The sequence below is a fragment of the Bidens hawaiensis genome, unplaced genomic scaffold (assembly GCF_021521415.1).
Source record: "Bidens hawaiensis isolate Kalapana, Puna unplaced genomic scaffold, B.hawaiensis_p1.1 tig00028459_1, whole genome shotgun sequence".
In the NCBI taxonomy this organism is placed as follows: Eukaryota; Viridiplantae; Streptophyta; class Magnoliopsida; order Asterales; family Asteraceae; genus Bidens; species Bidens hawaiensis.
Window position 1 is genome coordinate 127,297 of NW_027494641.1, and position 26,148 is coordinate 153,444.

Sequence of the window (26,148 nt, forward strand, 5' to 3'; positions counted from 1 at the left end):
CTTGATTATATACTTATTAATTAACTATTCTAAATTAATTGAGAGTTTTAAATTAAAAGATAAGGCATTCATAAAATAATAATAATAATAATAATAATAATAATAATAATAATTAAATGCGAAAAATTGTGCATTATTTTTTTAATATACATGTTTGACGACTATGATGGGACTACGTGTAAGCTTCAAGTGGTCATAGAATGCGATTTAAGGTATTGGATGGCGAAAACAAGTTAGCCCTTCCTTAGCATAGCGGGTGTGCTTGGGTATTTCGGGTTTGTGTTGGGTTCTGGATTGGTTAGAGCATAGATTTGGTGTTTGCTATTATTGTTGTGGTTAGTGATAAATTTTGGGTTATCATGGTCGGAATTGCGATGATCAATTGCTTAATGATCAGGGTTGTCGTTTTGTGGGTTGAAAACCATAAGACATGCTGTTAACAAGTGTAACGGAAATCGTGAGACTCGGAATAGTGCATGATATATAAAGAAATTTTTGATAAAGTTTGTTAAAATATGAAAACCATAATAATAATAAGTGTTGTGAGGAACTTAGAGTTTTCATGAACCACCATGGACTCTTATGTTCCAAAACAAAAATTGAAATTTCAAAAATAAATCGAACCAAAAGCTAAGTATTCGTGTATCACCACGACTTGACAGACTTTTGGTTAAAACACATTGTAAAACATTGAGGGTCGGAGTCACACGTCGCATGAATCACCATGAATTGTGTGACATCCTTAGGAGTGTAACCATAATCTTTTCACAAAGAGAACATGGTCACGTTTGAAAATAGAAAGTTGTGATTCGTATGGCGTTTGGTGTGGTACGCTTAGGCTTAGGGTTTCATGCCATTTCCGAACTCTCCAGGTAAGCACGTCCCCCTTACAGTTTACTACATACCCGCCACGTAGAACCATCTTTATGAGGAAGAAATATCGGAAAACCGAAGTAAAAATTGATTTGAAAATTTTAGAAAATCTTTGTTTTAGGCCTAAGCCTTGGAGTTTGTGTGTGATCATGTGTGCAGGAGATGCTACGAAATGTCATAAATATAAGTAAAAGCGTATGAATGAACTTGTAAGTATGGGCACATAGCACATAGAGTATATATGTTGTTTAGGCCCCAAAATAAACTATAACTATACTAGGCTGATACGTCTAACAACCTATCTTATAGTTACGGCTCTAATACCAATCTGTAACACCCCGGCTTTTAGCGGAATATGCCCGGGTGTAACGTACAGATCACTCATAAGCTCGTAACATTATCAAAGCGATAATAATTATATTTATTTGATTTCATTACATCACAAATACACAATTTGGCATCAAACAAATAAAAATACAATAACTTTGAATTTCATTATGATATGTTTCTAGTAACCCAATAGTCCAACTAATCTAGTCTTCAATCCTTCAACTTCAACCTGCAGCACGTTTAAAATATATATTTTGTCAACAATAATGCTGGTGAGAATTCACAAAGTTTTTGCATATATATATATAATACAAAAAGTGTAAAATTCGCACGTCAAGATGTATTGTCTCAATCATAAAGTAAAAAAGAAAAGTAAATGCATAATATTCCCGTTCGCTTAACCTAAGTCGGATCTAATAAGGAACCCCCGTTCGCCGAGCTAGTTGGAGTATAGAATAATGATAATGATACCGCCATCTAAAAATGCACGGCGCAGGTACGTCCCATCGGACCCTCCCCCTTTGAATATGTGTATGAGTCTCCACCAACAAAACAATAAACAACTAGCACATAACCACATAGTTTACAAACAATATGATATGAAGCAAATACATACAAGACACGTATGTGAATTTTAGTTTGCAACATGAAACATGAAATAAAAGTTTGGAACGTGCTACACACCAAAACGTTAAAAGATGAAAAAGGGGTTATGAAAAACGCACCTTTGAGTTTTGGGATAACTTGGACGAAAACCGAAAGCGAGAATAAAGAATGCCGTAACAGTCAAACTTCACGAACTAAAAATAAAAACGCAAAGAAAAATCAAGACTAACAACCGGGATTTAATTAACTTTTGGTCTTAGATATATTGCACTTATTTTAATATCTTGAAGCATTAATGCTATTTTAAGGCATTTATGTATTATAATTTTTACTCTTAACGAATTCTAATGTTTTAATTTACTTTAATAACCTTTATTTAATAATTATTACTAACATGAAAATTATTTATAGAACATCGATTTTAACAGGAATCTCATCTTGAAAACGGTTACGTTATAAAGTTAACGAAAATGAATAATTAATAATGTTTTAATCGGGTTTTACGAACCTTAACGAAAGTGAAAATTTTGGTTTTTGAATAGAAAGTGGAAAAATTATATTATTATTGGACACGGATTTTATTCGTCTAATTTACTTAGTGATCTATTAATGTATTATAAAGTTTAAGAAATAGAAATAATAATAATATGATATTCATCGAGTTTTCACGAGATTTGACGGAATATGAAATAGTTGGGGTTTTATATGAAAAAGATAAAATTAATTTCTAAATAATTTTATTTAAGTTAAAGTAATTTCTTTTATTTGATTTTTAATGATTTTATTTAATTTATAAAACTTTAATTTTATTTATTAATAATAATAAAAAATGAATAAGAAAACTATCTAAACCCGGGTTCGAACTCGGGTCCTTTGGACCACAACAAGAAAGTTACCCAGTTGCACTAGCATGCTTGTTAGATTATGAATAGAAACAGAATTATTTATTTTAATATTCAAGACCCATCTTCTACCTCAAGAACCCTAGTTTATCAATCTGCTAATCTGGTTCTTTGTTCGATAAAATTACGGTAGGGCTTTTATTAATCATAGAAAAACGATTCAGGCTCATGTAAAAATTACCTAATGTTGTTCTTGTTTGACGGCGAACGGGGACTCGTTGGAGAAAGACTTTGGCAGATTAATTAGCGTTTATAGAGAGTAATTTAATGTAAAAAGAGATGATGAACGAGTTTAGAAGAATGTATAGGTCCTATTTATACTAGTTATTAACGTGATAACGTGTTAATTGGTCGTTAATAGGTTGGCCGAAATTCCGTCGAAGGTTACGGCTGTTATCGGATTGAATTGACCAAATACAGATTGATATTACGCGTTACGAATGGTGATCGAAGCTTCCCAGTTATATTACAAGATCGTTTCAAGTTTTAATTGTGTTTTAAAGCGAGATTGACGGGTTTTAATGGTTTGCCGGAGCCGGGTCACCGGAAAAAGCGAGGAGGGGGGGGGGCTGGCGGGTTGGAATAATTTAATATATATTTTGAATTAAAATTTTCAATTTTAGCCCCTCAACTTTGATAATATATATATATATACATATATATATATAAGTCTAAATTAAATTGAAGTTTATACTTCGAACCTTGATCTTTTGAATGAATCGGATCCCGAATTTTGAAATGTGATGATAGATGTTTAAATGCTTGGAAAATTTTGTTACAGTATACTTGTAAAGTTTGCAAATTGATTAAATTTAGTATACTTTGAATCTTGGAGTTTCGTTATTTAAACAAATTGAATTATAACAAACGAATAATAAACTTTAAATTGTCGAAATTATTATATAAGTGATGAACGACGAATAATGAACAAAAATGCATTAAAGTGATAAACAATGTCAGAAAACATTGACAAACGTCAAACGAATTTTGGAAATTTAATAATACATCTTTATATATAAATACATGAAAACAAAGAAAATCCGAAAATTCAAAACGGGTCGGGTTCTCGGGTTTTAAAAGTAATTAATGCTGCCTGCTTTACATAGAACCGTGTGCTGCTGAACAAAAAGCTAAACAAGACTCCATACGAAGTTTACTACGGGAACAAGCTAAGAGTCAACTATTTCAGAACGTTTGGATCTTCATGCATCTTGCTCCAAACAAATGCCAACTCAACTTCAAAGTTTGTTGAGAAGGCAGATGAGTGCTATTTTGTTGGATATGCAGCTGACTAAAGCGCTTATCGGGTATACTACAAGAGAGCAAAACTGATTGTGGAGTCCTATAACATTTATTGGCAAGAATTGAATCCCACGGATGCACACACTGGTCCTAACTGGATATTTGATTATGAGGGCTTCTTCAATCAGTTCCGAGGAATTTATGTCACACCTGTTGTTCCCCTAGTTGCACCTGCACCAGTCCATACAGCAGACGATAAGTCAATCTTAATGCCGTCTGTGTTAAGAAGCTTGGAAGATGTCTATGTAGCTGCTCCCGCACCTGTCAGGAATGTATTGCTTGTAGTTAATCAACCAGCTGCAGTCAATGCAATGTCTCTTCTAGCAGATTCTACTGACATGGTCACCCTTGAAGATGCCTCTGACTTCGACTCAGATTCATTCATGTCGGCTGACAATGTTGAAAATGACCAGACTGATCATGTGGCGAATCCTCATGCAGAACCGAGTGTGGTTGAGTCTATTCCCACACCTCCCTTTTTAGAAAATATTCAGGTTGCTGCTGAGGAGACTAATGCAGAAAATGTTCCAGCCGATGCTTCTAATAACATTGACTCTACTTCAAATCCCGCCATTGTTGTACCATTTTATGAGAATCTGTGGGATGGACCCATTGATCAAGAACATTTGGTAGATCAGCCAGAAACCATTGAACCTCACATCGATGTTCTGATCAATGCGCCAGCTGTTTGCCATCCCATAGAAAGCTTATCTGTAGATATTGAAGCCACTCCTGTTGAATCTGTCGATCCAATTCCTCAATTACCCATCCATCGGACCCACCCGACTAAGAACATCATTGGAGATCCCTTGGTCTGTATCCAAACCCACAGCACATCTAGTAATATTAGCATGTGTCTTTTTGCTTGTTTTATTTCACAGGTTGAGCCCAAGGATTACAAAGTTGTTATGAGAGAGAACTCCTGGGTCGAAGCAATGCAAGAAGAACTATTACAATTTAAGAAGCTGAGCTTTTGGAAATTGGTTGAGAAGCCCGCGAACAAGAAACAAATCGAAACAAGATGGGTCTTCCAAAATAAGAAAGATGACAAGGGTGTGATCATAATAAATAAGGTCCGGCTTGTTGTACAAGGGTTTTCACAACGTGGAGGACTTGATTACGATGAGGGTTATGCTCCCGTTGCCCGGCTAGAAGCAATTTGTATCTTTTTAGCCTACGCCTCGTACATGAATTTCAAAGTATATCAAATGGATGTGAAGACAACATTCTTGTACGGGAAAGTAAAAGTAGAAATCTACATCAAGTAACTACCAGGTTTTGAGGATCCAAATCATCCTGATTACGTTTACAGACTTGACAAAGCTCTTTATGGCCTTCACCAAGCACCTCGTGCAAGGTATGCTACACTTGCTAATTATTTAGTAAAGAATGGTTATAAAATAAGAGTCATCGATCAGGCACTCTTTGTCAAGAAAGTTCGTGGTGATTTGATCCTAGTCCAAGTGTATGTTGACGACATTATTTTTGGATCAACGAACGATAATCTTTGCAAGGAGTTCACCGAGGTTATGCAGAAGCGGTTTGAGATGAGTTCTTTGGGAGAAATTAATTTCTTCTTGGGCTTACAGGTTGAACAAAAGACGGACGGGCTTTTGATATATCAAGAAAAATATGTCCATGACATTGTTCAGAAGTTTGGATTCAAGGATTCATCTGCCTTCATGACACCGATTGCTATACAACCTGTCCTAGCTCCTGATCCATCAGGAAAGCCAGTCGATCAACACCTTTATAGGTCTATGATTGGCTCCCTGATGTATCTAACTGCAAGCAGACCGGACATAATGTTCCCTTTTTGTCAGTATGCAAGATATCAATCAGATCCAAGGGAATCTCACATGACCGTGGTCAAACATATCTTTAGATATCTCAAAGGTCTAGATTGGCTCCCTGATGTATCTCACTGCAAGCATGCCTATACTGACAGTGATTATGGGGGATGTAATCTCAACCGCAAGACAACATCCAGAGGATGTCAATTTCTGGCGATAGGTTGATCTCTTGGCAGTGCAAGAAACAAGTCACCATGTCCACCTCTACTGCCGAAGTCGAGTACATCGCCGCATCCAGCTGTTGCTCTCAAGTGATATGGATCCAACATCAGCTGCTGGATTACGTTTTAAATTTCTTTAACACCACGACCAAATGTGATAATGAGGCTGCAGTTGCAATTGTTAAAAACCCGGTCCGCCACTCAAAGACAAAACGTATTGACATCCGAATGCATTTCATTCGTGATTGTTTTGATCGTAAACTTGTCAACATTCAAAGGGTCCATTCAGACTACAACTTTGTTGATCTCTTTACAAAAGAATTTAGTCGTGCCCGATTTTTATACCTAGTAGAGTCATTGGGCATGATTTCTTTTGAGTAATTTTTATCTTTTTGTTTTAAAAATTATAAATAATTTTAAAATATGTCACAATTTTAGAGGGAGAAAATTGAGTTATTTATAACTCACCAAAACTATTTTCAATTTATCTTAAGAAAAACAAAAACAAACCACTTGATTTACCAAAAAGATTTTCAATTTATCTTTTAAGAAAATAATAAAAAGAGTTGTCCCGCTTAGAGGGAGCTCCTGCTTAGAGGGAGTTGGATATTTAAAAATTTTCATTTTGAGAAATTTGATCCGACTTTATGGAAAGTGATATTACATTGATTTTGATGTTCCTAGCACATGAAAAGCGTAGATCAAAAGTCTACAAGATCATCGTTTGATGTGTAGATATGCTTGACAAACAAGTAAATATCAAGTGATATAAACTTAAATATCTGCCATGCTAGTGGTTATACGCTCCTGAAATGGTTGAATGACCACTTCCAAACCAACCTTTTATACACCAACACCCATTAGCACCGGCAAGTCTACCAAGCCTCCAGTGTATGCTTATCCCATCCTCGATAGGATCATCTCATTGGAGGAATCAAACGCTAAAAGGGCTGAACGTGAGCATGTGCTTCTTGAGTACATCAAGACTCAGAAGCAAAAAGAGGTTGAGTCTATGAAGGATAAATCCGCTTTGTTGAGACGTGTGGCCAAGTTGGAAGAGGAGCGGGATGTGGATAAGGCGATGATAGACAGCCAGAAAATGTGGATAAAGACTCTTCAGAAGCGGGTTGATAGTCAACAGCTATTGTTAAACAATGAATCACTATCACTCGCTTCACAACAGGAGGAGGGTGCTCGGGTCAGGGATCGGGTGACGACCCTTGAACGAAGCTTTCTGTCTGCCTCCTTACTTCAACAGAAGCTTACTGCTGATCTAGAAAAGGTGACGAACAAGTGGTTCACCGAGCAGGAAGCAGCCAACGCTCGGGTAACCATGATTGAGGGTCAACTGGCTTCCTCCTCTACACTCGGTACACTTATTTATGAGAATACTGAATTCAGAACTGAGTTAGAGGCCCTCAAGACAAGGATGGCTGCTCAAGATCGTCTTAACGAGCTGTAATTGAAGACAAATTAAGATATGGTGAGCAAATACCAAACAGCCTCTGATTTCATTGGTATACGTAATGATGAATTCAACGCACTCGAGGACCGACTTGATGTGTTGTTTGGGAGCTGGAAGAAGAGTGGATAAAAGACGCACACTGAAGGACAACAATTGTCTGCTGGTCCTAGTGTGGGGGTCGGTAGAGAGACAGTGGTGGGATCTGAGGGCGAGGCAACTGTGGGTGTTATTGTTCCTCACGTTGGCCTAGCCGTGAGTCTATTGAGCACCAGATTGGCACCTCTGGATGTTAGAGGACCTGCCACCCGAGCTGGTGATGATGATGATGAAAAAGATGACGGCGACGATGAAGTCAATGATGATGACGAGGATGACAATGTTCATGGCAGCTTCGATGATGATGATGATGATGATGACGATGGAGGTGATGGTGGAGACAGTGGTGCTGGTGCAGTGGGTGGTAGTGGAGCGGACAAACAAACCGTTCCACTTAACGGCGAACCACACAAAGCCCCCGCTGCAACCGAGGCTTCAACAGGGGTTAGAGATCGAGATGCTGCTTTAGATGATTTATTTAAAGATTTATTAGATGCAGGGGAGTTTGCAGGTATCCTCGATTCACCTGAGAAGGTTGGAGCAGCAGAGGAGGACGATGGCATCAACTACTCGCCACGTCCTGATACGCCTCTAACACAAGTTCAAGCTCCTACTTCTACCCCCGAAGCCGAGCCGATTATTTCCCTGGTCGACACAAGTGCCCAAGACAAGAAAAGAAAATGGCATTGTGTTACGAGTCGTGCTAGTACAAGGTCCCTGAACTATCCTTATCACGATGAATCTCTCATTGTGTTTGTAAAGTATCACCGGGAGAGTTGCTATTGGGCATTGCGTAGGGCAAACGGCGACCTCATCTACCTACACTCAATAGAGATGCAATCTCTGCCCGATCTAGACATGAACTATTTCAGACGGGCTGTAAGTGTAACGCCTGTAAAATTTTGTTGAGAAAGAAAAAGATGCTTAAGCCTTGTATGATTCTATTTTCTACCGGGACTCGTCCTGAATCTTCGGGGGCCTCCTAGTCGATCCCATAAGTTGAATTACTTAACTTTCATTCAAGTGTCGCAACTTTCAATTTGGAAGGGCCGGAATGTAACATTTTATATTATAATCAAAATCAAAACCCTAGCCCCCTCTATGATTTCCGATCAGCACAAGGAGCAGCAACTAGAGCTTCGATTTTCCTTTTTTTGCAGCCATTTCCAAGCGTGAAACATCAATTCAAGGTTGTTCCTACACCCATGCTCGTCTATTACACCTTAAACCACCTTTATATCTTGCGTATTGATCGATAAATGGCTTGTTTTAGGCTAACCGGGTGGCTGTCCAATTGAGTGGTTTCGGGACTGTTTTAGTTGAGGTTTTTGCACCAAAATCTTCCTATGTATGTCTAGTATAACATACTTTAAAATCATGTCCATTGGTGTTCGTTTGATTGGTCAACTAGTTTTAGATTGAAAACTAGTTTTCGGTTGTCTAGAATGGTGATTTGTTGCGCTTAACGCGAGGGATGAAGTAAGTGATGACCAATTCAGTTCGGATAGCTTCGGATTAATGTACGGTCTATTGGAAAATGATTTTTATAAGTATTGGGGCTAAATTGGTTGTTGGTTACTCAAACGGGTCGGTACAACGCGCATTCGCGTTTATTGAATAGTTGGTGCGTTGTACTTGCGAGTTACCGACCCATTTGACTCGTGTGGACTTGTTGGCTGTGCATATATCTTATTGGGTCCACACAGGGCTTAGTTGGATAATAATTGCCTAAACAACTCTTAAATGCACGTGTTAGTATCACATAGTGCTTCCGGGGGTAATTTGGGAATTCTTTATTCCCGAAAGTATCTATGGGTCGTGTCGGTAGATGTGAGGCCCCGGGGGCTATTATTATTGAGTTTGATGAGGTCGAGGCTTTAGGTAACTTGAACCATGTTAGAACGCCTCGTAGGATAAACGAGTCGATTCGGTACCATTAGTAATTATTGTTCATTAATCGACAGGCATTTGAGTTGTGGGGATACTTAGGGGTCCTCTAGCTCGTGATGAATTCGTGCCTTGTGTCAGGTAAGTTCATGAAGCCCCTTTTACTCTTTTTTACGTTTTGGGCTAACATACACACCATATTACAATTTTATCCGACTATACTCGTTTAAACTAATTGGATGGTTTTATATGGCCTTACTTGTGTTTGTGGGTTCATGAAAATAAGGGTGAATTATACTCTATGCCTTAGAATATTTGATGCTCATTTATGGTTATATATTTTAAAAGGTTATAGACATTACTAATGGTCTAGACTCAAGGATGTAGTCTTACTCGTATTGTAGTATGTCATGAGATGATATTTATGAATGTGTATGCAGGTGTTACTTTATGACCTTAGGCTTACTTTCATGATGATATGTTGGGATGATATATATATATATATGCGTGTTTATGCATGCGTTACTTTATGGCCAATAATTGGCGATGTTAATTAGTCGTTATAGACTAAGGATTTTTGCGTATGCCTACTTTGTGTTTGCATGCGGATGGATGGTGATCTTGTCCGGGCCAAACTATACTACTCAGGTTCTTAAATCTTGTGGCGGGTCCTGAAAAGCTCGTAAGGGGGGGAGGTTCGTGTGGCATGATCACCATCAGATGAGATGATACGGGTTTGGGTTGTACGTGTGCTCGACCCTGATGTTAATACTTGGATGATATCTATAGGGATATAATTATATGGATATTTATATATATATATATATATATAAGTATGACTACTTATTGTTGATGATGGCCTAACTATTATATCCCATTTTATTTTAAAACTCTTGAAATGATTTATTTAAATGCCAATTATTAAAACTTGAACTCACTCAGCTCAAGCTGACTTTGTGTGTATGTTAGTGTGAGTTTCAGGTTGGGAGGAGGATGCTTACCGCTTGGACGTGCTCGAGACTACTGGACGGTTGAAGGCATATCTAGTCGGAAAGTTTTATTAATGAACATTGTTCTTTTAAATTTTTTTTACTAAATACATTGAAATTTGATTTTAGGCATAATTCCTGAGTTTTGGGAACTTGTTTTAAATATTTTTATTTTCCGCTGATTTATACTCTGAACTGGTTTTTGAAATGAAATGAATTGTTTGAGTTTAAGTATTTTGTAAGTTTCTTGTATGAATACCAACTGTAGGATTCCCGGGATTCGGAGTCTTACAGTAAGTGATGGGGTTGGAGAAACGAAGCATGACGGCTGGTTCAAGCGTCACATGGATTGATAATCGAAGTTGGATTATGTCAACTTCGAGTTAAATAAGGGTCAAAAGTACAAGAAACCAACAGAAAGAGACCTTGCCACAGGTAAAAGGAGAATAATGTGGAGGCATGAAGCGCCCAAGGAAAGTCACGAAATATATCACAGAGAACCATTTTTGCCTAATCTTCTCCATGACTTTATATGCTGGGAGCTTGACAACGAAACGGGAGAAGCCGTCATTCGCTGCAAAACCATAGAGGCATTACGAGTGTTTGACGAGCATAAGCTGATGGGGCTAAGCAAGGAAGATAATTTGAAGCTCTACGGCTCACCCTTGCCCACACTTGAATACATCGGGAAAAAGAATACCGACAAGATAGTGGAAGCATTCAACAAATTTGTGTGAAAACTTGTTGAACTTCCACTATCCGATGATGGTGCTCTGGGGTACGAGACGGATTAGAGGCGAAACAGACAGCAATACTAAAGACTAGAGGGAGATTGTTGGGCCTCGTTTTGTATATTGATTAGTCTTTCGTATTGTAGTTTATTTGGGCTTGTCTTTGTTATGTTGTATTGGGCCTAAGGCCATTTGTACATAAAGCCCATTGGGCTATGTTATAATAGAAACATGTCTCATGCCATGCTTCCTTATAAATAGGAAGCATGTGCATGAGACACACAAGCTTTTGTCAAACAACTCTCACAAGATAAACTTATCCTCTCAAGCTAACAAAAGCCGAAATAACAAACATATTAACAAAGATCCGAGATCTAGGTTCCTTGGTGTGATTTCCACTAGCATCAAGTAGATTGATCCAAGATTAGTTGTTAGATCCACCCCATCAGGACCTATAACTAATAATCATCAACTATTGTCACTTAATTAGTTTTCATAAAACATAATTTGGTAATTGGGTAGATTGAGTTCAATTGTGTCAACAATCCGGTTAAGTTATCGTTTGTCATCACAATCAAACTAATAGGTTTAGTAATTATTGCGCAATCAAGACAAGTGAATATGGGATTAAGTTGAATATCACATTACCTGAACCTAGAGTGAACACCTTTAATTAATATTGCTCACAAATATTTAAAAGTAATCGTTTTAGTTTTAATTAATCTTTTCAAAAACCGCTTGGCATCGCCTGTCCACCTTTAGTTAAATAATTAATTTAGTTAAAATCATAAAATATTAAATTAGCACTTTCCTTGAGTTATTGTGGAGACGACCTTACTTACCCGTACTAGTATAGGTATTTAAGAATTTCAAATCAATTGTTTGAGTAGACCGCGACATCCTACATCATGTTTCGAGGTCCAATTTCATCAAGTAGTGCACCACCGATGAGGTTTTTATGTGAAAGATATGATTTAGTTAATAATCAGGTTTCATTGTTTCAACTCTCAAGGTCCATTGCATGTATGTTTCACTTAGCCACATCTTATGTTATTTAGATTACGTTATTTAGATTACTATACTTTTGCTTATGCATTACGTTATTTAGATTACTATACTTTTGCTTATGCTTATGCTTGCTTCTGGTTAGTTTTACTTACCACACTGTGATATTGTAATACTTTGTATTTCTTTTTTGATTTTTTTAATTGGAGTCTTAGCAATTAAGTGCAACCATTATATATATCACCTAAGATTGAGAAAATATTTTCTTTCATTTCATCATCTTCATATCATACTAATAGTTTTTGCTGTATGTGGGATTATACCAAATACGTTTGTTTGTTTGGTGGTCAAGTATTTGCAAGAAAAATTTTTTAGCCACTCAGTTATAGATTTTGTTAAGTTGTCCCATTGATGATTCTAGTGTTTATGTTACAATTAATTAACAACATAGTTCAGTATTAATTAATATGATACTAGTTTGAGGCCCGTGTATTACATGGGCAATTGATGAAAATTTTAAACTTTAACCATTAAGTGAAGTACTAAACAAAATGATCATATATTGTTAATACAATTACAATTTACATTAACGTACAAAAATTACATAATTAAGATTACACACATATGTTATAAATAGGGTAAAAACTTCCTTGTGCACTACATTTCTGATTGTATTGGTTGGAATACATTGTTTATTAAAAATCAAAATTTTTAGTCAATGTCTACTTGTAACTCTTTAGAATTTGAAATTGACTGATCATGATAAATTTGTTGTCATTAATATTTAGTGTATGACAAATTTTTAATTGATTTTATATTTTATAATTAGCAATTGTATAATTAAGTAACATATAAAACCGAAAATTAAAATATAATAAAAGGTTTTGTTTCATTTCATATGAATGTAATTGCCAGAAAAATGACAAAGACATATTAACCTTAAAGTTATGTTCAAATAACAGTGATTATTATAAGTTAGCAGAATATTAGAAGATTTAAAGTTGCATAAATTGAAGGTAGTGATTCTTATTTATAATAGTTGAAAGTATTGGATAAGGAATGCTTAAGTTTTGAATACAAATTTCGTATTATTAGTTAATATTATGGGAAGTTAATAAACCCAATTCACTGTATTTGTATAAAAATAAAATTAATAAGTTAATATAATGTTGAAATTATGTAAATAACTGATGAAAACGACAATCTAGGTTTCAATATCCTAAATGATTTTTGGAAAGCGAAATTAGTGGAATGTGACTGAAACAGATTTTGGTTTAAAATTTTAAATACTGCTAATTAAGCAATTTGTCTTATTAGACATAATAAATAAAATATATTTAAATGTATAATAAAACATAAATCAAGTTATAAAATATATGTTTCTAAAGCATTTTGGTCTGAGTTATGGAAAGAAATATTAAAAACTAAATATTGATGTTCTTATTGCTAAAATTCTAAATACTCCACAAAAAAGTCATATAAATAAATGGCAGATAGTTCATGTTTTGGTCAAAAATAGGTTTAAGGATCAAGTAACCAAATTAGTTTGTGAGGATTGATGCTTGTATGAATAAATTCTAAGAGATGAACAACGAGATTTATACGAGGAAAAGGCCTTAGTAACTAGTATCCCGCCGGCATAAAAACCTCGGGTAGTGAAAACTATCACTACCAATTACATTAAGCTAAAAATAATTACAAGAGATGGAATCAAGGCTGATCGTGATTACAAAGTGTTTTTGTTAAGAGTTCTAAGTGATAAAGTGTTGTGTGTCATGTGATCTAAACAGCTCCTATATATTGTTACAAGAAGGATAATTGAATAAGAACTAGCCATAAAGAGCATTAATTATCCTGGTGAGAATCTTGGAGCGGTTACGACTTGTATATCATTGTTATAAACTAGTTGTAACTCCTTCCAACGTCTACAATCTTTAATGCTTTGACCAAGTCTTCAGCTAGGCATTAACTGTTGAGGATCCTTTAACCATAAAGTATCTTTATTCCTGGAAACAGTCGCCAAGAATAGCTTATCCACAAGGATCAAGAATCATGGTCCCAACAATTGGCCCCAAACATGATGGGTGTGAATGGATAACAGCTGTCATGTTTATCCCGAGAATTCAAATCGCAACCATTGGAAAGCAAATGATGTGATCATTGCCTGCTGACTCATTATTATCCCTAGGTTATAGCATTGAGGCGCCTTATAACCATTCTTCATTCTAGATTAAAAACACTATTTCGACGATAGGTAGGGATTAAGGATGTTGGTGATGGTCATGGTAGCGTGATGAAGGAATGAGCGGGGAAATGGGCGATGATGGATATGAAGACAAGGTCGGAGCCCTTTTTTTATGATGTTTTAATGGTTTTTGTTGGTGGTTTATGTTCGAAAAATTGTAATAGTAATTCTCAGGATCGATGATCCTAAAGACAATTATCAAAACTGGTTAGGGTGGAGGGATCCTCAGCTTTTTGGGGATGAAGTCTTAACCGCCTTTGTCTTTTTAGTTTCTGCATAGACATATGATAATCTTGTAAAGGCTTGACCCGGGTGGATGGTCCACCTGTTGCTGGAAAAGCCCAGGTCAACTTTTGGTTTGCTAGTTGATAATATAACTCTTTTGGTTTCCGTTTTGTTTTCTATGTTGCTAGGATAGAGGATCTTGATTTTTTATAGTACTTCTTGAATTGCTTACCTGTTAAAATAAGTAACTAAAAGAGAACAGAATAATTAGAAAAGTTGGATCTAAATCCAACCATCTTGGGGACAAGCCCAATAAAACGTGTGGACATGTCCAAAGAAATGTGGGGACAAAACCAATAAAACATGGGGACCAGCCTAATAAAACATGGGGACAAGCCCAATAAAACGTGGGGACAAGCCCAATAGATACGGGCGACGAGCCGATCCTTGGAGTTGGCCCAAATAAATGCAGTGACGACCCTAACCCGATGTTGACCTTAACTTGTGCATATGGTACGTCTACCATTTAATTCGTAGGATCCAAGATATGATTTTTAGCCATGAAATTGTCAGCCACGTATAGTGTACTGATCCCACAGCCTCCAATCATACCCGGATTATCGTGCGCTCCAGGCGAGGGTGTCAAAACCCTCATTTCATGGGATAAGGTAAAGACCTTATAAACCTGGGGACAAGCCCAATTAAACTTAGGAGAGAGTTGGCCAACCCGTTTTTTCCACTTGAGGGCCCTATTGCTCGGCATTTCTGCAAACTTTACATATTTGGCAAAACAAAGGCTTAACATAATTAATATGAACATAGACATAAAGTAAGTTTTACCAAGTACTGGAGTGAAGTGAGTGACTAGGATCCAAGATCCTGATCAACAAACATACTTTTTCAGATGAATTGCATTCCAAGCCCTTGGGAGCATGTCACCCTCCATATTCATCAAACGATATGCCCCCTTTCCAGCTTTGGATTCAATCAAGTAAGGCCCTTCCCATTTGGGTGCTAATTTTCCATCAGCAGGATTAGTTGTATTTTGAAAAGCCTTTCGAAGAACTAAATCCCCAACTTGAAACCTACTGATTCTGATACTTTTGTTGTATGCACCGGCTATCTTCTGTTGGTAGGCTGCCATCCTGAACCTTGCTTGATCTCTAAGTTCTTCTACGGTATATAGGTCTTGGACAAGATTCTCTTCATTCATCTGAGGATCACGGATGCTTGTTCTGGCTGTTAGATACACCATTTCGGTGGGGATCACTGCTTCAGCTCCAAAGACTAATGAGAACGGTGTTTATCCTGTGGCATTCTTTGGAGTTTTCCTATTTGCCCAAAGAACGTAGGGTAGTTCCTCAGCCCATTTGCCTTTCTTTATTCCAAGCTTCTTCTTCAAGTTGTTGATGATGATTTTGTTGCTTGATTCTGCCTGGCCATTTACTTGTGGATGGACTGGTGTTGAAGTGATCATCTTAATTCCCCAGCTGTCACAAAAGTTAGTAGTTCTTTTCTCAATAAGTTGGGAACCATTATCACAAATAATTTCAGAACGGATACCAAATCTAGTAATAATATTACGCTTAATAAAGGTTATAACTTACTTCTCCCTGACTTGAGGAAATGCCTCACCTTCAATCCATTTAGAGAATAATCCGTTATAGCAAACATAAAGACTTTTCCCCCTGGTGTTGTAGGTGTTTTGGTCAAAAATTAACAAAGGCAATTTCGTAACCAAATTAGTAAGTGAGGCGTGGTACTTGGTTGAAATGAATTCAAAAAATTCTAGAACACAAGGATTTGTTGCGAGGAAAAAACCCGTTATCCTGAGGATAACAAAAAAAACCCCATGTGGTGAAAACTATCACCACCAGTTTATTAATAATTAAATCGGTTACAAGTGTTAGAGCTTCTCTTTGGATCGTGTTACAGAGTGTAGCTAGAACTAATGTGTGAGTTAGTGTATGTTCTGATCCATATGAGAGCTCAATATATATATATATAATTAAAGCTAACAATAATGCTTATAAATTAGGAAATGAAAGACTAAATCTAATTAGCCGTTAATTCCCCCATTAAGCATGTTTTTGATATTGTTGCCGAGTAGCTCGATTCTTCAGGAGGTCGTGGAATCGTTATAAGACCTGGTAAACAATAAATAACAACCATTTAATCGTTAGTTACATAATATATTAAGGATACCTGTTTCTTCGAAGGATACTGTATCCTTGAGTTATCCTGTATATCGCGTGCTGAGGATACCAAAAATCCGAGCCCTAACAATTGTCCCCAAAATTAACGGCTGTTAAAGTGGGATACCGCTGTTAATTTTTAATTTTTGAATTTTGAATTTTGACGCTTGGGTGGATCACGCACACGTGTTGGTTATCCGTGACCTTGTCAGACCCTTTGATATCTCTATATTTATCCAAGATAAATAATTCATAGATTTATCTGATCATTTTCACAAGTAATCCTCTTGATTTCTCTAATCTTCATCTTCTATAATCATGAGTCCAAAGCTTCGTGCTTCGGGCATTGAAGATTTCACTTCACAAAATCTTCTAGCAAACCCCGTAAACGAGATATGCACCTTTAACGATACCGATATCATGAACCTACAGTCCAAAGGGTGTTTCCCCTCAGGAACTGTTTTCAGACCTTTAGATCATGACCGTTTTGTCCGACCTTGTCTCGAAAACTTGGATTTGCTTCCCATACTTGCCTTTAAAAATCGGTTTTTCTTACCATTTTCCGTCATTTACCACTGAGTTCTTTAATAGGACTGGATTGAGATTATCCAAACCATGACCATGGTTTGTAGAACTTATTCACGCTAGAAAGGTTGATTGCCGATCATGCCCTTAATTTCACCCTTTCCAAGCTCTGACGAGTGACTCGTAGGGAAACTGTTAAGCGAGATAAAAGATATAAATGCATTGGCTTAACCAACATAATTTAATGAAATTCGTTGACTAGGGTTACTCATATTTTTGCAGGTAGAGGATGAAATTATGAGAACGTGGGCGAAAACGGCGAAGAAAACGGAGCTGAAACGAGAAAGATATGAAGAAAACAAGAAAATGAGCAAAAACTCCACCGTGGCCCACGGTCAACCCAGCTCCAAAATGACAGTTTTCACTGTACCGTGGTCATTCTATCCACCGTGGATAGACCGTGGCCCACGGTCTAGACCGTGGACCAAGGTCCGACTCGTAACTTCCGAGTTTGGGCCACTTTTTAGGCCGTTTTTTGGCGTCTTTTCAGATATCTTTCAATTGGGACGACCCTAGGGTGATTTCTTGAGTCCAAGACATTGTTTTTGGTGATTACAATCATTAGTTTTTGTGGTTGATTCTTATGAACAAGACAATTGAAGCAATGATGATCAACCAAACCATGTGCGGCTAATTTCTTTGGTATTTCTCTTGGATGTAAGGTTATTTACAAGATATTTTATGTTAATTTCAACAACCAAATCCCCAACCGCAATTTCAACAAAATGTGCAACAAAGGCCCGTGTGTAGGCAAATGGGCCAACCGAGAGTACCATTGAGGGTATCAAGAAGGCATGCAAGAGAAATGGTTAGGGGAATTGAAGCTCATTTTCGACCGGTCATCACCAATAACCCATCTCCGATGGTTATTCCTCAAAATCAAAATGGAATAACATTTGAGGTTAGAACCAGTGCGCTCCAAAGTCTACCAAAGTATAAGGGTCTAGCAACGGAAGAACCTTATTTTCACTTGGAGGCATATGATTCTATTTGTAACACAATCGGGGGTCAAGGTTTTTCACCGGATGAGGTTAAGTTGGTTCTATTTCAATTTTTGTTAGAAGATAAGGGAAAGAAATGGTTTTACACACTGCGTTCCACATCAATTTATACTTGGGCCGAGATGCAATAAAGATTTTTAGAAGAGTTTACACGGCACAAAAGACTAATGATGCACGACGAAGTTTGAGGAGCTTCCAACAACAATAGGGTGAGATGTTTCATGAAGCTTTTGAGCGATTTAATATGATGATCAAGAATTGTCCTCACCATGGGATTGCTCTTCGGGAGTTGTTGAATGCGTTTCATGAGGGGTTGAATGCGGAAGATGTGAGGGATTTGATGTCAATCACAAATGGTACATTTGGTACCAATTATGAACAAGATGATTGGGCGTTTTTGGAGCAAATGTCGGTCACATCAAAAAGAAAGGCTCAAACCGCAAGGAGAGCAAGGCCGGTAATTGGAAGAACGCAAGTACAAACCACTAATCAAAGAATTGATGTTTGTACGAATTGCAATGAGTTAGGTCATGTAGCGGATGTGTGTACGGTGGGAAAAGTATAAGTGGAGGAGGTGAATGCACTTCAAGGTCAAGGGGAGGTGGTCGAAATTATAATATGAACTCAAACACTTACCACCCCGGGTTAAGAAATCATCCAAACTTTCGTTATGGAAATCCGGCTACTCAAACCAATCTGAATTTCCAAGGGAATCAAGGAAATTATGTTCCTCGCCAACAATATAACAATCAAGGTAATTTTCAAGGTGGGAACAGTCAAGGCTTTCAAAGTCAATTTCAACAAACAGGAAGTGGTCAAAGTGGGTTTTCAGGTCAAAGTTCTTCAAGTGGGAATGTGTAAGGCCCCGAACCCCAGGAACCCCACAGTTGGTATTCATACAAAACACTAATAAAATATTTAAACTTGAAAATAGTTCATTCCATTAAAACAACCAATTCAGAGAATAATTCAGTGGAAAACATAACTAATAAAATAAGTTCCAAAAACCCGGTAATTATGCCCAAAATCAATTTAAATGTATTTAAATAAATGTCAAAAAGAAAACGTTTATTATTATTATTGAAACATCCGACTAAGCAGGCTATCCACCGTCCAAGTAGCTTCGTGCTCGTCCAAGCGGCAATGCATCCACGTCCTAACCTGAAACTCACACTAACATGAACACAAAGTCAGCTTGAGCTGAGTGAGTTCAAGTTTTAATAAATAACATCAATAATAATAATCACAATAGTCATTCCCAAAGGTTTTAAACTATAAAATGGATACATCAGTTAGGCCATCATCTTCGATAAATAATCATCCTTATGTATATATACATATACAAACTTACATATAAACATCTTTATAAGTGCATCCCTATATATTTTTATATATATATATATATATATAACATCAGGGTTGTGTGTATATATATATATATATATATATATATATATATAACACGTAAAATCTCATCAACGTATGCAAACACAAAGTAGGCATACGTAACATCCGTAGTCGATAACAACTACTAACATCGCCAAATATTGGTCATACAATAATATATATACATACATACTATAACATCCCAAGGCCTACCATATACGAGCAAGCCTATATAAAATAGTTTACATGTTTCATCAAGAAAAATCGTTTAGGTGTGCATGCTAGCCCAAAACTTAAAAAGAGTTAAAAGGGGCATCATGAACTCACCTGACACGAGACACGGATTCACCACGAGCTATAGAATCCCTAAGTAATCCCTAGACTCAAACACCTGCCGGTTTACATTCAATCAATACTAATGACATCAAGATGACTCGTTTATCCTACGGGATGATATAACGGGGTTCGGGTCACCTAAAGCCTCGACCTCATCAAACTAAATCACAAACAGCCCCTGAGGCCTCACATTCACCAAAACGACCCTTAGACACTCCCGGGAATAAAGAATTCCCAAATTACCCCCGGAAGCACTAGGTGATACCAATACGCGTGTTTAAGAGTTGTTTAGGCCATTAACATCCAACTCAGCCCCGTGTGGACCTAACATGATAAAATCACAGCCAACAAGTCCACACGACGCTACCCGAGTCAAATGGGTCAGTAACTCGCAAGTACAGCGCACCAACTATTCAATAAACGCAATTGCGCGTTGTACCGACCCGTTGGAGTAACCGACAACCAATTCAGCCCCATAACTTCTAAAAATGATTTTTCAACAGCCCGTACATCAAACCAAGTGTCCCCGAGCTGAATTGGTCGTTAATCACTTCAACACTCGCGTTAAACGCATCAAACTACAATTCTAGTCAACCGAACACTAACAATCTAACTACAACTAGTTGACCGATCTAACGAACACCAATGAACATGATTTTTAAGTATGTTATACCAAACATACCTAGGAGGATTTTGGTGCAAAAACCCCACTCAAAACAGTCCCGGAAATTCTTGTTTGGACAGCCACCCAGTTAGCCTGTAACACGCAATTTAACGATTAATACGCGTGATATAACAATCAATAATGGTGTAAAAGACTTGGGGAATCATAGTACTAACCTTTAATTGATGTTTTACACTCTCGACTTGGCCGGAAAAATGAAAAATCGCGGGGGGGGGGTGCTGGAGCTGCCGATCGGGATTTAGGAATGGGTTAGGGTTAGGTTTGTTTATGTTATAAACATTTTTCACATCTAGTCCCTCCAATTATAAAGAATTAACATTTTGGTTGAAAAGTTAAATGTTATAACGTACCAAGATGGAGAGAGGGCTTCTGAGAATGGTCGGTTAAACCCCGAGAATTATACATACTTTACAGGCTTTAATTTTTTTAAACGGAAATTAACGGGTGTTACAGAATGAAGTCATGGATATGCTTAGGATGATACAACAAGACTTGCAAAGGAGAAATAAACTTGATGAAGTGCGCATGCAAAAGGATGAAGTCCGTGACAAATCCATTCAATCGTTGACCACTCAAATGGGTCAACTTGCAACCGATGTTTAGAATTTGAAGAAAAACAGCTCGAGCTTAAAGAAGGGGAACAACGTGCATATCAATGCGGTAAATCTTTTACCTGATTTTGGAATTTCTAGTGTTCAAGTTGATCCAACACCACAGTTTGTTGAGGGGGTGGTGGAAGATATTAGTGATGAGACTGAAAATGTGAGTGATTACAATTTTTCAAAATAACTCTGAATTACAACCGAATGAAATATCTTTTTATGAAAATTGTTCTTGTGATAAATGTTTAAATGACAAATTAACCAAAATAAGGGATGAGAGGGTTGATAATAATATTATCCCGAGTAAACTTCAAGACCCAGGAGTGCCCCTTTTATCAATCCAAATTGGTGAATTTAAAACTGATCGAGCACCACTAGATCTTGAAGCTTGTGTTAGTATCATGCTCGGTAGTTTATATGATCAGTATGAGTTTGGTCCGCTACAAAAAGTAAACACCACCGTGCTTTTAGCGGATCAAACCCATACACTTCCCCGGGGCATGATATATAATATGATGGTACATGTGGAGGATTTTTGTTACCCAGTTGACTTTTTAGTACTTGATTATACTAAAAATGTAACTAATACGCAACCCACAGTCATATTGGGTAGACCCTTCCTCACCACTTCACTTGCAGTAATTGATTGTGCTAAGGGGACACAGGGAATTAAATGTGGGAATCGTGATAAACGGTTATTATTATTTGAAAATACTACTGACCTTCTTGTTGACAAGGAAAGCCTGAAGGCAAATTTTGTTAACAAGTGTGTATCCTTGAGCATGGATCACACGAAAATGGAGTGTTTTGTGATTGACAGGTCAGTTGAAAAGAAGGAAGTTGAGCATCAACAGAGTGGGAAGGTGGCAAAAAAAGGTGGCCGACCAAGGAAGACGAAAGTGAGACATCCACCTAACCTAAATGATCCAGGGTGGAGGATGAGGATGTTTGGGCCCGACCCTGGTTTGCCGGAAGACTGGCAACAGTTGCTTGAAAAAGAGCGTGTTTATAACAAGAAGGCTGCACGGGAGTCGACCAATCACCCACCTTGAATGTCATAAAAGTTTCAAAAAGGTGGTAATTGTACATTTTGTATATTTTTATTTTTATTTTGATTTATAATTTCTAGTTTGTTTGTTATTAATGGTATTTTAAGTTACCATCTTAGCAAAAACCAAGTGTGGGGAAATTCTTATGGATTTCTCTTCGACACTATGGTGGGGATAACACGTTTTTTTTTCATGAAAAGAAGTGGTGTATCTTTGTTTTTATTTTCTCAAAACCATACATTGGGGGGCAATGTATCCCAAGTGTAGGGATGGGGAAATTTTTCGTTTTAAAATAAAAAAAATAAAAAAAATTATAAAAATTAACAAAAAAAGATTTTTGAAAGAAAACCGGAAAGTTGTAAAATGGCGGGGTAAAGTTTTGGTCCGTTTTCATGGTCATAATTCCCTCAAAGTCAAGTTTGCTTAGTTGTTTAAAAAATGAGGTTGAGAAGTATTTTAGTCAAAGTTAGCATGCTTTCGGTATAATTGTAGGTTCCCAGCCGGATCTACACGAGATATCACGTACTACGCAGGTGCGGAATCCCTACGTAAGACGTTACGAGTATAGAAAACAATACGATTAACACACGATAATCAAACACGTTGTATACCAACCTTAAACACGTGATACGAAGATCACTTGATTACAGACTCTCTCTGACTCGAATACACGAAAACTGTAAAACTGAATTAATGATTAATAAGCCGTAACAGATGGCTTATATAATCACGACAACTTCGCCTGGCATGTTCAGGCGAAGTTGTCACTAACTTCGCTTGTCTAACAAGTTCGCCCATATCAGCGAACTTGTTAGCAACTTCGCTTATACAAAACATAAAACATTACAAACGCGATTACAGACACTAGACACTGAACTACTGACATTATGCACCAACAGACTCCCCCTTGGCAGTAGCTTCATCTCTTTAGCTTCAATCACGTGTCTTGTAATCTTCAACCTTGTATCTTCACGCATGCACTCCTTCTCGAACACAAACAGACACAATCCTTTGATATTTCCTCGCTTCGTCTTTCCAAGCAGGAATATAAAAGATTTTCTTCTCATTGAGCACCTGCAGATCAGCTTGCGATAAGTTTACCAAATGCATCGGATCGTAAACTCTTAGCACCTCTTGTTCATCCTCGTCTTCCATCACTGCCTCAGCTGTCTCACAATCTACAAACCACCACTTTAAGCACATCCTTGGGCATAAGCTTCATCGGTACTTCTTTAAGGCACCGGATCGGTTTATACTTCATAACCATCCAAGGCTTTCCATCAGCTCTCAAACCTCTATCCTTGTCTTCAACAAGTTTTCCCTTTTGTGGCTTCAACAGCTCAAATTTCTTCTCTTTTATACTTTCTTTCCATACAATTTTCCCAATAACTCTAGCCATATTATCGTCACTTCGATTGATTTACCCCAATCTGGCTAAGTCTTTCACTTCACATTCCGGCAGTGTATTCAACGATCTTAACAGTCTTTTAAAATACTGAACACCGTCATACCTTTTAATCACGAAGAGCCTCAACTGCTCATCATAGATCCAGCAAATAATCCCTTTCTTCGCTTCAGCATATCCTTTAATGTTGTAACTCTTCTTAAACATTGTAGGGACCGCCGGTTTCTTCGTTTTGACGAACCACTGAGCATAGCCTTCCTTCCACCTAGGCTGCTCTTCCCATTCAGACTCATCGCTTCCAATCTGTTCACTCAAATCTGCTTTCTCAACATCTGGAATATCATGCTCCACATTCTCTTCTACTATCTCTCCCTCTTCAATCTCATAATCAATCACAATATCTTCACCAATCTTCTCTATCACATCACTTGGCAATACATCATCATCAACCAAGTCATCATCCATCTCCTCTACGTCCACCACCACCACATCATCACCACCAGCTGCAGATGTCGACTCCCCCTGAGTTGTGGAAGTTCCAAGAGCTTGAGTAGTTCTTGGTAGCTCACCACCTGCATCTTTCGACGCATTGGGATCATCGTCTCTATCATTTCTTCTCTTCGTCCTCAACTCGTCGCCTTTACAGCTCGTCTCCCCCTGAGATGCCAAGAACTCCTTGAAAGCATCTATGATTTTTCCATGTTGTACCAGGAGGGACGACTGCATCTGATTCTCTGTAACTAGGCACTGAATAGCCTGGGTCTGGATAAGATTAATCTTTGACTGCTCTGCCACGACCCGTTCCAGTGCTGCTATTCGTTCTAAGTCTGAGAGGGTTGCATCAAAATCGAACCTCATATGCGATAAATCGTGAGTGTACTGAGGAGGGATTTCCGATGTCACCGGGACCTCAGAAGTAGAAATAGACGTAACCGCAGGTGGTATCGTCACCGATAGCCCTGCAGTGGCCACAACAGTCGACTCAATAAAGCGTGCCACGACCTCCGATGGAGTAACAGTCGGAGGCGGCAACGAAACGATCACGGGAGTCAAAAGTTGAAAAGTAGTGGATGGGAGGCCAAATGTAGACGATGTAGCAACTACGGGAACACCCGTAGCGCTTGGCCTAGTAACCTGTAGAGATGAGGGAACCATTGTCATACCGGATAGTGCTGGTGGAGTGAAACGTACCACCTTAGAGCTCTCACCGGCTCATGATCCTGCACCTATCCGTTCCCTTCTTGACCTTCTTATCAGTTGTTGTACCTCTTCCTCATAATCAGACTCGTCATCATCATCTGTTCTCTTTCTTTTCCCATGTAGTCTTTCTCGAGTCACCATAATCCTTCTGGCCTCTGCCACTTCATCATCAGAATCTGAGCCAGCCACCGTTGTAGCTGCCCTATGAACATGCACAGTCGAAGCACGTTCAACCGGGACCTGAACGTTCTCCTCTGGATCCACCCGATCCATATCAAAGAATCCCTGACCACCAAATTCTGCGTCAAGGTCCACATTCTCCTCCGGTGACACAACAGGAGCAGCAGGTATAGCTTGAGGTGCTCCTGCCTGTTGTGGTGCCGGGTCCCTAAACTCATCCCCTCGAGCAGGCACATACTCCGGGTTGATTAAGTACCCAAAGAGTGGAGTATGGCGAGGACGAAGCTCAGGTTTGCTCCTCGCACTGGAGGATCGACACTGGGCGAAGATCCGTTTATTCACACTCTCAACATATCGGATCGGACGGCGCTGAGGAAGTGTTGGAGCAACATGATCCAAGATCATTTGAAGGAATCTTGGATACATGATGAACCGCTCACGCGCCATCGCTCTTCGTTGACGATCAATCTCGTAAAAGACCATCTGACTAAAGCTGAATCGCTTGTTGTATGTCAGAGCAGTCATTGCTGACTGCATGGTCGCGCCCATGCCATCAGTGCCCGCCTTTCTCCCTAACATGCAAACGATCATAACATGCATGAGAAAGCGCCACTGGTCAAGCAGAAAACCCTTCCTTCTCTGCGAATCCCCCAAGGGACCTGAATAACCCATCCTCAAAAATGCTCCATCGCGAAAAGGAGCTTCAAACTCTGTCGGGTCATCCCTTGTCTCATTTTCAAACCGCAGAGCCGCCCGGATATGTTCAGAAGAGAACTGAACCATCTGACCGTTGACTGTTGCGCGCATCACCGGGGGTTCGACTCTACAGTCGTATTCCACGGTCTGCCAGAAAT